The sequence below is a fragment of the Silene latifolia genome, chromosome 1 (assembly GCF_048544455.1).
Source record: "Silene latifolia isolate original U9 population chromosome 1, ASM4854445v1, whole genome shotgun sequence".
In the NCBI taxonomy this organism is placed as follows: domain Eukaryota; kingdom Viridiplantae; phylum Streptophyta; class Magnoliopsida; order Caryophyllales; family Caryophyllaceae; genus Silene; species Silene latifolia.
In genome coordinates this window covers 85461504-85481609 of record NC_133526.1, presented here as the reverse complement: position 1 = coordinate 85481609, position 20106 = coordinate 85461504, and positions in this window count along the sequence as shown.

Sequence of the window (20106 nt, the reverse complement as noted above, 5' to 3'; positions counted from 1 at the left end):
GCTAAACACCTCGTGCTAGGATGTAGGGGATCTATAGCATAGATGACATTAGAATAGGTGACCCCGAATTAGGGCTTGGTCGATCGACTGGGGTAGCTGGTCGATCGACCGACTTCGTGTCTGATTAGCACCGTTTGATTCGTTAAGTGCAATATTTAACAATGAGACCGAGAGGAGACTTGTTAGATGCTTAGTTTTGACCTACCCGTAGATCGAGAGATATGGGAGGGAATTAATTAATGAATTGAGACGACTAAATTGCTGAGATCGAGTGATAGTGTAATTTAGGCTTTAGGAATCACTAATCGGGGCGAGAGCTAGCATTAGTGAGACCTAGGGACTAGTAGCATAGGCCGAAAGGAGCTACTAGTTAACTTGGACCGAGAGGACTTGTTTTACCCATCCAACGCGATTGTATTTCGGACTTACCTAGGATTGTGTGCCATCGCAGCTATAGTGAACCGACCGTCTTAGCATTTCTTTTATCATTTTTCACATCCTTTATTACTTTTATTTGCTTATTTAGTTTATATTATTAGATTTAGATTTAATTCACATCAAAACCCCCTCAAACTGTTACCTTTAGACTAAAATTAAAAGCAACTATTATCTTCCTACCTCTCTGCGGATCTACCCTTACTACCGCTTGCTAGTTGTAGTTCGGAATTTATAAATATTATTTTTGGTACTCACTTCGACAGTTATCAGCTTTTTCCCTTGATTAACCTTGGTATAAAGTGGATTCGAACGGTTTCCAGGCATCCCATAATTGCTTGGTGGCGACTCTGAACATCACTTCATCGTTTCGAGACCTTGCCCGAGATAAAACCGACCGACCTAAAGCGATCCGGTCGAAAGCATTTCAACGCCGCCGAGCGTGGCTTTCAAAAGACCGCTGCACGCCCACAGATTGGCTTGGCGTGTATGCGATCCATGTCCATAATACAATACAATGGGACAAACTTTCCATAAGACAATATATTTTAGAGTATTCTAAGATATAGATATCCATATAATAATATTTCATAACACTTTTTGTTTTATGCTTCTACTTTTATATAAACAATTTGCGATTACATTTAATTCTATTTTTGCAAATGTCAGATAACTTAGCTGACAAGTCATATGGAGTGTGACATGACTACTATTAGTATTTGTTGAATGAATAGTGTAGGTTTATTGTGTATGGTGCGATTCTCATTAGTATACGATTGTTAGGTTTATGTACCTATTATTAGACTCCTCTAATAGTGAACTAATTAACTTCTTAATTATTTGTTCTTTAGATCTAGTACATGCATAACAAAATAATAGATTTATGAAGAAAAACAATGTCCCTTACATTGTTAGATAGTTCGAAATATAGGGCACAAGTAAGGTCACCTTCCTTCACTTGTTCTTGAGCTTAATGTGTTGGATGATCCTCCAAAATCCCAAAGTAGAGATCCTCCTTAGATTGCACCTAAGACTTAACCCTTAAACTAGTATACTAATTAACTAGAATAATAAACTAGTATCCTTAAATTTATTCTAATATTATTACTATTACTACACTAGTAATCTTTATTTAATATTAGAATGGATGAACAAATGCTTGTGAATCTAAAAGCCTTGTTTTAGAGAGATTGAGAGAGTATGAGAATGTTTTGCTTGTAGGAAAAATATGAATGAATGAGTAAATAAAAATGGGAACAAAAGTTCTCATAAAGAGGAGGTGAGGCCGGGTAGGGTGTGTCCAAAGGGGCATCTTACTTTCCTCTTTTTGTCTTCACAAGAATTGGATGTGTAAGATGTGTAAGAGTAGGTGTAAGGCTAGTTGTAGGTAGGTATCATCATGCCATTTTATCAAATAAAATAAAAACAACCAAAACCCACTAACACTCCCTCTATTTCGATCCATCCTCCATAAAATGGACTACCATTTTATTTTGTCAATTTGTCATTTGTCACACAATATATCACATATAGTATGTTACATGTTATTAATTAATTTAATGCATATTTATCACATAAATATCATTTTATGAATTAATTAAATTACATACAACAAATTGACTAGTGATACTTTATCACATAAATAAAATGGGTCATTTAATTATAATTCACAACATCTTGTAATTATAATTAACCATTCATTCTTATCTCTATTGTTTCTCAAATAATAAACAATTTTAGCAATAAAGCATTTTTATTACTAAAATAAATTTTATTTAATCCCATTACAATAAGATATCAATATTCTTTCCCACAAGTGGATTGTTCAATTTTAAGGAATTGATCACTTTGTATCGTCATAGAATTAATCAATTTATCTATTAAGGGAGTTGTCCTTAGGTGTGACCTTAAGGGATCAACTGACCACCACAGTCATACGACAGTAATGTCAAACTCTAGTCAGCCAATCATTACCGATTAATGATGATCATTTGATTATATAATAAATTATCCCTTACGTATTCTTAATATGAGATTTAATTATGATATATTAAATCATGTGATCGCACTATAGTTGAGGACACATATTCCAACAATCTCCCACTTGTCCAAGACAAGTGTGCGTCACCAATTCTCTTGTCCTATTACAATCTCCCACTCAATGCAAGGTGTCTCGTAGGTCGTACTTGCACTTTATCATGTCTTGAGTGGTTTCCTCGATCTGGAGTGTAACTGTCTAAACGGAATTATCTACCATAGATACCTTCCGAGCGTGGCCACGCATTTCCAGTTCACTACTCCTCGAGTGGCCTTGAGATTTCAAACAATCCTGATAAGGGGTGGACAATTCCTATCGCACTATTCCCTTCGTTCAGCCACAGTTCATCATAACCCAAAATATACCCATTTAACCTCATTTACGACAGTGGTAAAGCATAAATCAAAGCTAATCAGAACTTGTGCCGACTTGGGCGAATAGTCTCTAGTCAAAAGAATTGACTCATAAGAATACTATAGTAGCTCTTGCCATGACCAAGCTTTATGAATTACCAGAACTCTATAAGCGATCACTGCCCGACAGAGTCTCCCATACAGTTTGCCTATGTGATCGACTAGTCATCCCGTATGACTCTATGGCACTTGAACTTGCCATCAATCGCATCACACTCTAGTCACTTCGGGACGTCACCTCATATAAGTAACTAGGGGCGAATATCATGTCAATCCAGTTCACTTTAATAGGGTTCAATTTGTCTCTACAACCCATTCAGATATAACAAAGTAATAGGTGAGTTTAATAAAACTGAAACGATAAATGCGATTATCACATATGAATAGTCAATACACTATTACTACTTCATATCGTATAATATTTAGTGTATTATTAACACTAGTTAAAATGCAATAAAAGCTTGGCAAGTGGACATACCCTATATCCATATATTTCAACTTTATCAATTGCTATTTCCTTCTATTCAGTGTTATTTCTAATAACTTGAATTTGTCTCTAAGTATTTGTCTAGTCTTCTTACCAGACTTGGACTCTTTAACTTGAAAGATGCTCCCACTGTTATCACATAACTTGTGATAAAGTCATTTGTAGAGGAATTTACTCTCATTCCCTACGTTGACCATTTTATCACAATTTACTTAGTTTCCTTTTGTAGAATTTGCAATGTGCGAAACTAAAAACTTTTCTAGTTTCTTACTCCTTCGTCAATAAAATCAGCCTAAGATTTCGACAAATCCTTCTCGATTTGGAAACTAAAATTTGTGCAGCCCTTCAACACATAACTTAGTTTATCATCCAAACAATCGAACAAATCCTCTATTGTTCTTTAAGGCTTTCACAAGACCATCTTATGAATTATCTTGTTATTGACTTATTATGCTCCTAGCATATATCACATCATGGCATGTGCGTCTGTTGGCATACACGATCATTCTAATGGCGGAAACATTAGCAAACGATTTCATGTAATCAACAACGTAATAGGTTCAGTGAACGACTATGACTCCTATCATAGTAATTCCACTTTCATCATCATGAATAACCCATTCAACCTTGTTGATTTTAAACAGATACGAAAGATCTTATCCTCATAAGACTCTCAACTCTATGCCAATATTCTCTCACATAGATTCAAAATCTAGAATACTTTGCATCCCTTCCCAAGTCTCAAATCACTCTTTCACAGAAGAGAGCATTGGTACATTATTCTCAATAAGTAATATGTCATCAACATATAAGACATGGAGAAACAAATTCTAGCTCCCACTTAACTTCATGTATAATCATGATTCTTCAATCATGTGAATGAACCCATTCACTATTATCACATAAACGAAAAGTATAATCCTTTAATGCTTCGCTTAAGACCATTCTAGGATCACTTAAGAAAGCTACGCATAATATGTTAGGATTCTTAGATCTTTATCTAAGGTTTTGTGTTCCAAACACATCCTTCTCTAAATTCCCATTTTAGAAAAGCGAATTTTAATATCATATGCCATTCTTCATTAAAATGAAATGCGGCACTTCCTAACATAATTTATCTTGATCGACATCTTTATGTCAATCTTATGCATTTGAGTACTCTAAAACTCTATCTACCTTTACAGAGACCCTCGCTTTAAATTAAATCTACTCTTGAGTAACAAATATCGGATTGTAATGCTACGGCTCGTATGTACCAAGGTCATAATACTATTACTTTCACAAAGCAATATTTTAACCAATAAGACATGTGCGATAAACTCCCACTGAACTATGCTCCCACTCTATCTTTATAGATTATAGTTCAACTATACTCCCACTTTATAGTTCCATTACTTTCACAAAGTAACACTATAAGAGATTTTTGTAACGATCCAATCTACTCCCACTCTATCTCTCAGAAATACATCTATCTTCTTGAGACATAGCTTTGTGAGTTACAAACATATATATGGTGGAGTATTAAGAGTTTATCTAGACTATGCAGTAGCTTTAAAAAGGCCATCCTTATCATGGCAGTTTGATTCATGTAATATACGAGTCTTATCCATGTCATCTGTTTAATAGACTCTCTATTGTAGGTATCTCCTGGTTGACCATCCATTTAGAAAAATGTGTCCATATTGTATCACAAATTCCCTAATTTATGAGTTCAATAGCTCATTACAACTTTATAATTGATCTTATATAAGTAAGTTGTTACTTTTAGTAATAATGACATAAGGAGAATCAAATTCATAGCTTATGGACATATAATGATCTAATCATCATAATTGTCTATTTGATCAATTTAAGTTGATAATCTAATGTTTCACTATGCAAGTAGTATATGATGATGATGATTTTAGAACAAATGACATAATAAAATAAGTGACTTGGGTTGAAAACCAAATCACAAATATCCAAAGTACAACAATTGTTTAAAGGATACAAACCAATTTCCAAGCCACACAAGGAAATCAAAATAGTTCTAAAAGTGTCAAAATACATCATAAAATTAAAGACAAAGCAAATTGAAGCCAAGCTTCCATAGATCCATCACCACGGTTGGCTACCTCTAGCTTCCCTTATGATCCTCTAAGCTTGTTTTTCTTTGCCCTTGTCCTTGCTATGATGCCCTATTTACAATAAAAAAGGTAATCATCACAACTTGTATCATCATACCAAAGTTGAGATTGAAACATAAAAGATAGAGATGGTTATATACCTACTGGAATAACCTTTCCAGCTTTGATGTCGCCAAGTTATTTTGAACAGTTTCTCTTCCAATTCCCAACACCACAACAATAGTGGCACTTGTCCCCGGAGGAGGCACTGTACTTGGGCTTGGAGGAACTAGCTTCACAAGCTTTAGCATTATTCCTGTTGGGAGTTTGCTTCTTTCCCTTTTTCCCACTTTTCTTGAAAGTTCCCTTGCTCTTATGATTGACATTGAGCACATCTTTGGTGGAGCTAACACTTAGCCCCATATCCCTTTCGGCTAGCACAAGCATTTTGTGCAACTCATCAAGGGAAACCTTCTTAAATTGCATATTAAAATTCACCCGAAATTGAACATATGCTTTGATTTTGTTGAGGGAATGAAGAATCCGATCAATCACGAGTTCCTCGGGAATCTCCACCTTATGCATTTTCAAGGTCTAAACATGCTCCATCAACTTGAGCACATGAGGGCTAACTTTTTTGCCCTTCTTAATGTTGAGATCAAAGAATGCAGAAGCCGCCTCATATTATATGATCCTAGGAGCTCGTGAAAACATGTTCACAAGCTTTATGTAGATCTCATGAGCGGTGCTAATCTTTATAGCACTTCTTTGAAGTTCGGCCTCCATAGCAAAGATCAACACATTTTTTATCGCGTCCGACTCCTTTTGGTAAACCTCATAGTCTTGCCTAGCGGCGGTGGTAGACCTAGCATTAGGTTCGGCGGGAGATGCCTCGGTAAGGTAACGAAGCTTGTCGTCATCCTCCGCGGCCAAGTGAAGTTGTGCGTCCCAATCGGCGACATTGTACCCATTCTTTTCTAACTTACATCGATCCATGAAGGATCGGAGCCATGACACATTGGTGAGCGTGTTGGAACTAGTGGTTGCGGACGTGATTGGAGTTGTCATTGCAATTGAGTAAACGATTTTGACTACAAAATAGGAAGTAAAGGAATTAATGAACATCTACCGTTTTGACAATACTTGTAAACATTTTAAACAAGTTTTAAACATTTATATAGTGACCTCTACCCAACTATCATAAATGATTCCGAGATCCAAATTCATATTAATACGGGTACGGTGAGCCGAGTCATCCCTTATTAATATAACTTGGTGGATTAACCTCTTAATCGATTCTACTTCTAGAACTCTCGGTCGATAAAAAATACTTTAATGTTTATCTTTAGCCCGGAACACATGCGACTACGGCCACGAATACTTCCGTTGAGTTCAATCCAAATTTCGAAGTAATAACATTTTATTACCAATTTACCCAACGTAACAAGTTTAGTACCCCGGTGAGCCGAGTCTACTTCCTTATGAAATTGGGATTCATGGTTTATACTATTTGGTAAGGCTAATTCTCAATTATTAAAAGTGAGAGGTCTTGTCAATTTCCTATCTATCACGTTTTAAGTGAACTAAAGAGGTGAGCTACGATAATTATAATTGACACGGTCGATGACTCGATATGATATGCATGTGTTGTTATGGCGCTTTGGCAATGCATGCAACATATTAAAATAAATGCTAAGCAATAATAATAAATTCCTAGTATGGCCTTCCTAAAATAGAAAATCAAATAATATATTACATATTCGGAAACCAACTCCATTGGTCCCTTGAATCTTCAAGTGGCACGCCTCCCAAAAACACCGTATTCGTCGGATCACCTTTCCGAATGGCACCGTCTTGAAGCAATTCCATAATTACGAATAATAATAAAAATACAAAACTATTCCTATTATACATTTGTAAAATGGAAAAACTATTAAAAATAAAAGTGATACGAGATCACATTAAATTACAACCGAATCAATATTCTCTTTCATTATGGGTAATATCGATTAAAACTAACGTCATACTAAGATAAAATTACATAATTCAAAATTATATAAATAAAAACATTCAACAATTGGAATATGCAGCATTATAATATGTGTCCATCATGCCAAATTATCTATCATGCCAAATTATGTACCAAATCGCCCTATTTAACTTGTATCGTTTATATAACCCGGTTTTATGGAAATGCGTGATAATAACTTCTTAAAATCACAAATCAATGCTTAAAATCAATTTAAGCTGAAGTTAATTATCCTAATACTCTTAGGACTCAAAAAATAGTCATCACTCAATTTTTGACAATATTTCAACTTGATTTAATTTTATGCTCATTTTTGACCTTAAAATCATAACATTTATGAAATAAATCCAAATTAAATTATAATAATTTCAAATTTTAAATTTTTAAACATTCTGTAATATTTCCATGACACTCATAATGTCAAAAATCATGGTTAAAATTTTCGAATTAATTTTGAGAAAATATAGTTGCATTTAATCGGTTTTATCTCATAAAACATCTAAAGTATCCAAAAATTAATCCAATAAATTTTAGAATCTTAAATCTGATTAGTGGGATATTTATGAAATCTAAAATAATTTTCTCATGCCATGAAATTCGTTTTAGCAATTTATGCTAAAATAGTCACTATTTATGCCATTTTTACTCTAAAATTCATAAATCGTGATAAATGAGATCATTTCATCTCAAAATTTACATACACTCTGTAAATCATACATGTGACAACATATTAAAGTTTTATGGCCCAATTCGAAATTTAACTATTTTTAACCATTTTACCTCTTTTAATCCATTTTTATCTCATAAAAATCATAAATCATGCAATATTAATCAAATTAATACGATATTGTACACACTACTTGTAAATTATGCATGTGAGGTCATATAAAATTTTCAAGGTCATAGAGTAAGTTTAACCAATTTTAGTCAATTTAACCTCCATTTATGCCATTTTTACACTAAAAATTCATAAATTATGAAATATTAATCACATTAATATGATATTTTACATGCAATACATAAAATATTCATGTGAGGTCATACTAAAATACCACGACCAGTAGTGAAGGTTAACTTATTTTAGTGAATAAAAGTTCATTTTAATCATAAAAATGTAATAAAATCACTAAAAATCATTAAAATGAGCAATAAATTTCCATAAATCATAAAAAATGACCTAAAAATATTTTAGGACCAGAATATATAACATGCATAATTATTTCGTGAACTACTCTTATAGATTACAAATTTTTAGTTTTATATGTTAACATTTTAACTCGGAAAAACAATAACCGATTATGCATGCAACATCCTACGCTCTGATACCACTTGTTAGGTTTATGTACCTATTATTAGACTCCTCTAGTAGTGAACTAATTAACTTCTTAGTTATTTGTTCTTTAGCTCTAGTGCATGTATAAGAAAATAATAGATTTATGAAGAAAAATAATGTCCCTTACATTGTTAGATGGTTCGAAATATAGGGCACAAGTAAGGTCACCTTCCTTCACTTGTTCTTGAGCTTAATGTGTTGTTGATCCTCCAAAATCCCAAAGTAGAGATCCTCCTTAGATTGCACCCAAGACTTATCCCTTAAACTAGTATACTAATTAACTAGATTAATAAACTAGTATCCTTAAATTTATTCTAATATTATTACTATTACTACACTAGTAATCTTTATTTGATATTAGAATGGATGAAGAAATACTTGTGAATCTAAAAGCCTTGTTTTAGAGAGATTGAGAGAGTATGAGAATGTTTTGCACGTAGGAAAAATATGAATGAATGAGTAAGTAAAAATGAGAACAAAAGTTCTCATAAAGAGGAGGTGAGGCCGGGTAGGGTTTGTCCAAATGGGTATCTCACTTTCCTCTTTTTAACTTCACAAAAATTGGATGTGTAAGATGTGTAAGAGTAGGTGTAAGGCTAGTTGTAGGTAGGTATCATCATGCCATTTTATCAAATAAAATAAAAACAACCAAAACCCACTAACACTCCCTCCATTTCGGTCCATCCTCCATAAAATGGACTACCATTTTATTTTGTCAATTTGTTATTTGTCACACAATATGACACATGTAGTATGTTACATGTTATTAATTAATTTAATTCATATTTATCACATAAATATCATTTTATGAATTAATTAAATTATATAAAACAAATTGCCTAGTGATACTTGATCATATAAATAAAATGGGTCATTTAATTATAATTCACAACATCTTGTAATTATAATTAACCATTCATTCTTATCTCTATTGTTTCTCAAACAATAAATAATTTTAGTAATAAAGCATTTTTATTACTAAAATAAATCTTATTTAATCTCATTACAATAAGATATCAATATTCTCTCTCACAAGTGGATTGTTCAATTTTAAGGAATTGATCACCTTGTATCAGCATACAATTAATCACTTTATCTATTAAGGGAGTTGTCCTTTAGGTGTGACCTTAAGGGATCAACTGACCACCACCATCATACGAAAGTAATGTCAAACTCTAGTCAGCCAATAATTACCGATTAATGATGATCAGTTGATTATATAATAAATCATCCCTTACGTAATCTTAATATGAGATTTAATTATGATATTTAGTAAATCATGTGATCGCACTATTGTTGAGGACACATATTCCAAGAACGATAATATAAATACAATATGAAGTTGAGTAAAAACCAAAGTAAATGTCTAATAGAAGAATGGTCTAACTCGGCCCTAATACTACCTCCCGTCTCAAACAAGAGCATGGAGACCAAGAATACTCAATTTGCGGAGAAGAAAATCAAATTGCTTTGAGGCCAAAGCTTTAGTGAAAACGTCGGCAATCTGTGAGTGTGTAGCGACATGAGATGGCTGAATCAAGCCATCATAGATAGCATCACGAATAAAATGATAGTCCACCTCTATACGCTTGGTCCGCTCATGAAAGATGGGGTTTTGAGCAATATGGAGTGCGAACTGACTGTCACATTAAAGTGACATAGGCCTGGGGACAGAGACACCCAAACTAGAAAATAGACCCATAAGGCATTTTAATTCGCAGAGAACGGCCGCCACAGACCTGTATTTAGCTTCGTCAGATGATCGCAACCAGTCTGTTGTTTTTTGGTCTTCCAAGAAACAGAAGAACTGCCAATAAAAACAATCCAACCAGAAATGGAGCGACGTGTCAAAGGGCAACCTGCCCAATCAGAGTCACGCCACCCAAAAATGGCTAGATCATTATCTGATCGTAACAAAATTCCTTGGTCCGGTCGACCTTAATAGTATAAAATTGTCCTTGATTACACAAAAAAGAAAAATATTTAATTCCATTTCTAAAACTTTATTTATTTACATATTGGTTTCGATACTCTCAAAGTCTCACTAAAATACAATTGGGTAAGTCCTCACAAATTTCTAAATTCCAAGTTAAAATCTCAAAAAATTCAATCTGGTTGTCCAAATTGTTTCATTTAATGATTGTGTATGTGCCTAGAAAGTCACAAATGACTTGTCTTTATCCATCAATGTGTCTTTTTACACAAAATATCATTGAAGACGGGCACTATCCGTCACAAGCTGAAGACGGATAATGCCCCACTCACAATATGCAAGTGACACTATGCATGAGGTGCTCCATTTGCTCCCCACTTGCCCTCCTACCTGCCTTATTGTGAGAGGGGCACTATCCGTCTTCAACTTGTGACAGATAGTGCCCGTCACAAGCAAGACCAACTGGTGTTTTTGTTGATTAACTCGTCACAAATTTATGATAAATATTGTCCGTCACAAACAAGAATTTGTGTTTCTCATATAATATTTGTGTATGTACTTAACTATTAATCACTTGTTAAAAGTGTGTTGGAATAATCATTTTGATGACATACAATTAACACAGAATGTTTTTCTTAGCCAAGCTCACGTGTAAAAGGAGGCAGCTAGGGGTGTTCATTAGCGGTTCGGTTCACCAAATCTTTAACTTAATTCGGTTCACACACGGTTCGGTTCGGCAAAAATCCGAACCTAAACCACACCGTTTATAACGGTTATAAACAGTTCGGTTAACCACTTTAAAGGGTTATTAGCGGTTCGGTTATCGGTTAACTGATACTTGTTCTATCTAAACTTTTTTTTTTAGTTTTCGTTAATTTTTTCTAATAGTTTTATTAAAGTTTCATTATATATTATACCCAACAATAAAGTTAATTAGATAAATTTTAGCATTAATCAATTTAAGAATATTAAACGAAAGAACAATTTTCTATAAAATATTTAAATTTTTTGCTGACTTTTTTGTCAAACGGTTCGGTTCGGTTAACCGGTTTTCTAAAATTGCGAACCTTAACCAAACTTTTTCCATAATAAAGTTAACGGTTCGATTCAAAGAACCGCCACGGTTCGGTTAACCGAACCTTAAATATGTATGGTTTTTTTAGTTCGGTTATTGCAGTTCGATTTATTCTGAACACCCCTAGAGGGAGCAACAATGGTCTCGCATCAAAGTCAAGTCCAATTGTCTCCCAAGTCTCGAGAGCAATTGTCAATTGATCAATAAATAGTTTTTTCTAAAAAAAATTAACGTAAAATGTGCGCGGTGTCCTAAGGTTTGATATTTTGCTCGAAATACCCAATTTCTTTATCCAGAAAACTTTAAGGGGCCATAACTTGTGTTTACGAGTTCAAAAAGTGATAAAAAAAATTCAAGTCGATCATCTTTCCGAAAACTACGATTTGGGAAAAAAATTGTCGTAGTTGGATCTCGTGGTTAGGAGTTTTTGTATGTCAAAGTGTTTTTAACCAAACAAACTTTTAGTAACCATATTTCTTGGTCATGAATTTCAAACTCGATAAGTTTTTTTTTCAGGTCGTAGTTTTCGAATAGTTGATCAATTTTTAAAAAAAATCGTCACTTTCTGAGCTCGTAAAAATGAGTTATGGCCTCTTAAAATTTTCCGGATAAAAAATTTGGTTATTTTGGACAAAATGCCAAACCTCAGGTGTAACACCCCGTAATTTCCACGTCATCCTATATAATTAAACTCCTATTTTAAATAATAAGAATGATTGACAATAAAATCTTATTGTAACATTCCGTTTGATGTTTATGAATGTCTTGATATTGGATTTTCTAATGGATAATATGTTACGGAGCTAGCAGCGTTTGTGGATAATAGTTGGTGGTGTTGGGAGTTGGTGTCGAGAGAGAATATGATGTAGTTGATACGATATCGTGAGTGATGTGTGGAGGTAGGAATAGTTGGTGGAGTTGGTGTTAAGAGTTCATGGTTTCATGTTTTATAGGTTGGGGTTTTGTTTTGAGTTCTTAACTATGTTGTTGTGTCTTGACCGAGTTAGTATGTTTGTTTTTATGTATGGGTTGAACTTCGGGGACGAAGTTCTTTCTAAGGAGGGAAGACTGTAATACTACGATTTTATGAGTCTCTGGGTACTCTATCGAGTGGGGCTTACTCTATCGAGTAAGCATGTTTTGGTATACGAAACAGGGTTCTGTCTGTAGGGTACTCGATCGAGTAAGCGGCACTAGATCGAGTATGTTACTTACTCGATCGAGTAAGTTGGTTATCGGGTAATATTTTGACGGGTTTTGTTAATAATGTGAATTAGTATATATAATACGCTGTTATCTTTCATAAACACTTTTATAAACCTTATACACTCAAAAAGAGATTGCAAACTATGTTGTTCTCCCCATTCGCATTATTGGCAAATCCCGGAGCTAGAGAGGTCGGATTTCGTTGTTCTTTGCATCATAGTAATCCTTGCGTCAAGGGTAAGATCCACGTACCATTTTTATAGACTTTGGTTGACTTTGTTTATACCCTAATTTTGGGAATTGGGGGTTTTTATGATTTGTTGTGTTAGTCGTGATTGTATTATTATGTGAATAGGAGGAGGATTCGTAGAAGAAAGATTTTGAGACAGCTGCTAGATCGTCTGCTGTTTGTGTCGCATTTCAGGTAGGGTCTCCCTACTCAGTATTAGTTACATGATGTGTGTGGTGATTGTGCTGTAGATAGTAATTGTTGATTGTTTCAGACGGTTGTGATATTGTATTATTGATTGTTTCGGACGGTTGTGATATTGTGTTGTTGAATGTTTCAGACGGTTGTTGAGGTTGTGTTGTGATTACTGTTTAACTGTCTGTGATCTTCGGGGTGCGTCCCTGGCTGAGTGGAGTCACTTGCGGGAGTGGCTTCACGCCCTTGATTCACCTTCTGTGGAACCCGCCACAGGAGAGATGTGCACATTAATGAACATGGGTTTATCGCTCGATGGAGATGAGCGGGGCTTAGGTGGGAACGGCTGCGGTCCCCCACTTGCGGCGAGGAGTAACCTGTTGCGATGGGTACTCTGGCAGGGCTACACACTTTAGTGTGTAGTCAGTTGTGTGGAGATTGGAGATGGAGACTGGGGTTGTGTTGAGCTGTTTAAATTGTTTGTGTACTTGTTTCATTGTGGCATTGTTTTTGTGTAATTAGTACTGACTCCGTTTAAATGTTTTAAAAACTGTGGTGATCCATTCGGGGGTGGTGAGCAGTTATTGAGCAGGTATGATTGATGCGCATGGGATAGCTGGGATGAGTCATCACGTGGCAGTTAGAAGTCTTCCGCTGTGTCTGTCGATGTCTAGTAGCTTTGATAGTTTTATCAGTGGACCGTTTGAGTACTTTGTATTTCATTTAACAGTTTTGTTTGAGACATGTAATCAATTAAATTATATTTACTTTTAAAGTACGTTTCTTTATTGTCTTATGATTATCATTGCCTCGGGTAACCGAGATGGTAGCACTTCCATGCCTTAAGTGGTCCTGGTAAGGCACTTGGAGTATGGGGGTGTTACACTTATCCTTTAAAATCTATTATTTTTCGACAATGATATCCAAATACCCATCTTATACTTACATTCCTCAAACTAGCGAATAACTACTTCGTCGTTGATCCTAAGTTTACAATATTTTAAAGACAGATTTAGCTCTTGGTCATAAAACGAAAGTTGTAGATCTTTCTCTTAGCTTTCCAACGCCTTCAAAAACACCCTAATCGGTGTTCTGTAGAGGAAATTATGCCCGAAACAAAAAATGCTATCGCAGAAATCTACGAACAAGACCCACACTCGTTATTCCTCTTTTCACCTTGATTTATCATTTACCTCATTACCTAGGCACATGGCAAGTTGACAACTTTATTTTTCCTTGGAGCTCAAGGTCTACCCTCATAGGCATGTGACTACTTTACTTAAAGTAATAGCCTAAGGTTTAGCCTTAATTATTCCCCTAACCTATTCCTTTTTAGCCTACTACTCATCTACAACTTACACAACCTAATTTGCACTCACAAATCTCTCCTCTTTGCCGTGAGCTTCTACCCCAATTCTCTACATTTCATTTCTTTCATTCTCATATCTCTTTCATCTTATTCATTAGTAAGTGTAAGTGATTATTTAGTACCCATCCTTTTATTAGTTTATTTAGAGTAGTATTTAATTAATTGTTTTTCATTCTTATGTTTGTTCAAGAAGGTGAGCAAGAGACATTGATTGAGGGAGATCATTTGAGTTAATCTTATAGCACTATCATACTTATTTACTACTCCCTCCGATCCACACCAAAGGTAACACTTACCTAAAACGGACGATCCACACCAAAGGTAACATACCTTATTTGGCCGATAACATTACCAAATTGTCCTTATACCCATTTCATATTTACACAAAATACCATTACATACCCCACATACCATCCCACAATTAAACCCACATGTACATGGCCCGCCTATTTTTTCCCTCTTTACCCTTACTTTTTCCAGATTTTCTTAAATACTCCATTTTTTCCTATGTTACCTTTGGTGTGGATCGGAGGGAGTAATCCTTAATCAATATCAAGGTAACTAGGTTTTCTCCTTTATATGATTTTTTAATTTCAAGTGCTTTTTATGAGGTTATAATAAGATTAGTGATATATAAGATGTTTAAAATCATGGAATAAAATATATGAGATTTATGATGTATATAATAAATAGTAGTTTTCATTATTTTGTGATGAATATATACTTATTTAATGTTTCTATGATTTATTTGTATTTTTATGTGATTTAACAATTTAATTAATATGTAAAATATATAGATGATTATGAAAATTATAATTTTGATTATATTCTAATTTATGATCATTATTTATGAGTTTTCATATGATTATTTGAGTTCTATAATTATTATATGTTTAAATTGTTATTTGATATTTAATCATGGTTTTATGTGATAATCGCCTAATAAATATATAAAACATAAAAAATTTTAAAAATGTACTTCATTAATTTTATTCTAGCCTATTTTAATTTATATAGTATTTTAATTGATTATTTGATTTTTATAATTATTATTGCTCTTATTTAATATATATATTCATTTTTTATGCGATTAATCTCAAGTAAATATGTAAAATATAAAAATAAATATAAAAATTGAATGTTTCATAATAGGATGACTTATTTTAGTGTATAAAAGTTTTGCATGTCGATTTTATAATTTTGTTATAATTAACTTTTAAATTTATAACTAATTAGTCCATAAATAAGGTTTAATCGTGTTAGGATAATAAATACATATAAATAAAATATTTGCAATTTAATTTTATGCATATTCTATCCTATACTTAATGAAAATAAATTATTAATGGTCGTGACTTAGTTTGCTTATTTATTTCTTTATTTATGCATGAAATCGCCTATTAAATGCTAATTTTATGTTAAATATGTGAAACATTATTAAATAATTCGTTAGGTACTGTTTTTATTGAATTTATAACTCACTAAAATGTCTAGTAATTTTGCATGGGCAGATTATAATTTTTGTTTAATTGTTTAGAATTAATAGATGTTTAATTAACGGATTTAATAAATGTTTGTTAAGGAATAAGTAATAACATATATGAGTGTATCATGTCTTACAATAATGTAAGTGTTAAGAATTGATTGTTACTTCTACAATGCTAAATGTCATGTATACAATTTTTGTGATATTGCCTTTCGTAAATTATATATTGACATGAGTGTCTCTTGTTTTATATTAGAAAAGCACTACGCCAAATAATAGGTGCAACAAAGGCTAGATAAGGTGATATACCGTTGTAATACAAAATACGGAACCGTTATTACATCGATCGTTGATATTTTGTGACCACGGTTGTTAAAAAGGCGGAGCCGTTATGAAATGTAAATAACGGGTTCAAATAACCGTAATACAATATTAAGAACGGTTCAAAAACCGTTGTCTATAATATTGAAACCGTGGTAGTATTAGTGTGAATGCTCTACGGAAACCTATGACAACTGTTTTACTGAAACACAACCGTTATAAAATACTAAAAAGGACAGTTTATGCTTATTAAACCATTTTAAATGTCATGAATTCGACAACGATTTATGCTTATTAAACCGTTATATTATAGAAGAATATGTCAACGAGTTTCTATTTAAATGCGACCATTTTCAATAGATTTATTGACCACGGTTTTATTTTTAACCGTAATCGAATTTATAAATATTTTTTTTTTAAAATTTTTTTTAGCAGGTTCCAGCAGTTGCTAAATTGCTAATTTTTGCAGTAGCAGGTTCCGCTAAAATGCTACTGCAAAATAGCATTTCAGCAGCTGCGCATTGCAAAATTTCAATCCTGCAACATCAGAATATTACACAAATTGATCTATTCAACCCAGCATCAAAATATTATAAACAGGGTGACCAAAACTAATTACACATGGTTCTATATACACACATACATAATGAGCAGACTATTGACCATTCGCTAATGAAAGAAATAAGTGGCCCACTTATTTCTCATGTCGGCGATGTCTTCCTTCGAATATGTTGGGTCATTGTTGTTTATTGAAGGTGGGAACTACAAATCAAAATATACTTAATCAAAATAGACAGAATAAGTGGAATATTACACAGAATTAAACCCAAGTTATGTTTGAAATAGTTATTAAAAAACACTAACCGGTGACTCTATGTTGATATACTTTCGGGTGATAATCCCCCACATGGACTGACAACAGAAAAAGGCACATTGTCTGTCGTCTGGTTGTAGAGGAGACTATTATATAAATCACATACAAATAAGCTAAATTAGATCAACCTCTCGCATAAACATAAATTAAATGATAGGAGTAATTATTAAGAATACACTTACTATTATCCGGCTAAAAGTTGGACTTGATGCTCCAATTGCTCGAAACACACTAATTCATACATATATACAGGAAATTATAATTAGCATTAGGCTCAGTAATATTGATGGGACATTAAAAGAAGCCTAGTCTTCAAAGGTCATACAATAACAAATGACAATATAATGTAAGGTTGTAAACTTACTCAGTTATCATCTTTACAAATTTCTCAGTGGGACTATGTCCGCAAGAGTCAATCCAGTACACTATGTTTTTTGTCTCATTGATTTCCGTTAGCAACCAATGTTTGCAATGAAATATTGAAAATTGAACTGTTAGTTCATATACATGCATGTAAGCGTGTTAATAAATGAATAGAATCGTGAGTCATTATAATAAAGTACTATACATACCGATTCTCATTGTATGGGGTAAACCATAGGCTTTTGGGCGTCCTCAACCGTTCAGCAATTTTATCGATGTGGTCTTTGTATGTGTATCTATGCAGCTTTTGAGAGAACAATTCAGGTGACACGAATCCCTAGTCATGAGAAACATAGTTCCCCTCAGCGATGTGTGTACACAGGTCCAATTACGTCAAATGGAACAAAGAATGTTATTTTCATTGATGATTTAAATAAACATCACTATTCGTAAAACCAAATGCCAAGTTTTATTAAAAAACTTACTTCATCCAAATTACAATGTGGATAGCATCTAACTCGTCCATGTCAAGAAACTGACACAGTGATTCCCCATCCATAAGAACAGTTGTACCTTCCCATAACATCATCTCCGATCTCAATAATGAGTACTTCCCCGACAGCTAGCTTCCTTTCAGCCAGCTAGTGCAAAGCTACGAACGTTGGAGTATTCAATTTTTTTTTTTTTTGGGAAAATGTAAGCTTGTCATTAAAATCAAACTCCAACCATACAAACTTAAGGAACAACTACAAGTTAGTTGTTCCTTTATGACACCAAAATATGACCAGTCCACATTGCTACTCCTCTACTAGAGCATTTTAAACTACAATTTTTAAGTCTACTTCTTACATCAGTTTTGATCCGCTTCAATACAATCTCAGGCCTACTCAAAAACCTATCCACTCTACTAGTATTTCGAGCAGCCCAAATATGGTAAATTAATGCAGCAAGAATCAGTCTCATAATCTTCTTTTTTTGTGAGATTTCTAAACCTGCAATTTATCCACCATTCACACCAATCTTGATCAGGTAACTTCTCATTGCACCAGACAGAACCCAGTTCCCTACATTTGCTGCTATAAACACACCTGAAAAACAGATGGGAATGCTCTTCAGGTCCTTGCCCACACAAAAAACAAGTATTAGTTTGTAATATCTTCATCCTTAGAAGCCTATCTTGAGTCAGCAGTAGATGATGGCCAGCCAACCAGCTTATGAACCCATGTTTGGGCACAAGCCAGTTATTCATAATCCATGGAGCCCAATCCACCTGCTCAAACTCAGGCTGTAACCAACAATAACCCTGGCTGACAGTATACCCTCCCTGTATTCCATCCCCAGACTGAATCAAAGGCAGAAATCTCTCCTTCACTTGACATAAATTTCTCCATGACCAACTAGAATTAAGAGTAGGTTTATAAGAATGCCACTCACCAGCTTTGATGTAGATGGCATGTACCCATTTGACCCAAAGTTGGTCAGCTTTACTCTCAATCCACCACACATAATTAGCAATAGAAGCCAAGTTCCAAAGATGTAACTGTTTTTGACCCAAGCCTCCATACTTCTTTGGTCTACAAATCTTTTCCCAAGCCACCAATGCAGGACTAGTTTTGGACTCCTTGCCATGCCATAGAAAGTCCCTACACACAACTTCAATCTTTTTTATGATTATTTGAGGCAGAATGAAGATTCTTGCCCAATAATCATGAAGGGTGCTAAACACAGCTTTGACCAAAACAAGCCTCCCTGCATAAGAGAGGTGTCTAGCCCCCATACTTCTAACTCTATCCACAATTTTATCCACTAAGAAGGTACATTCCAAAACAGACAACTTCTTTGAGGATACACTAACCCCTAAATATTTAAAGGGAACAGTCCCTTGCATCATCCCAGTTCTTCTCTGCACTCCATCAATCAGTTTAGCAGACATCCCATTACAATAAAAACTCGATTTACCATTATTCATTTTCAGCCCAGAAGCTTTAGAGAAGCACTCAAAAGTATTAAGCATAAGATCAATTGAGCTGCTATCTCCTTTGCAGAAAAGGATCAAGTCATCAGCAAAACAAAGATGAGACATATCCACTCTCTTACACAGGGGGTGAAACCTGAATAAAGGATGCTTTTGAGTTATCACCAGCAGTCTACTAAGGTAATCAAGGCAAAGAGTGAAGAGCAGGGGGGGTAATGGATCCCTCTGCCTTAACCCTCT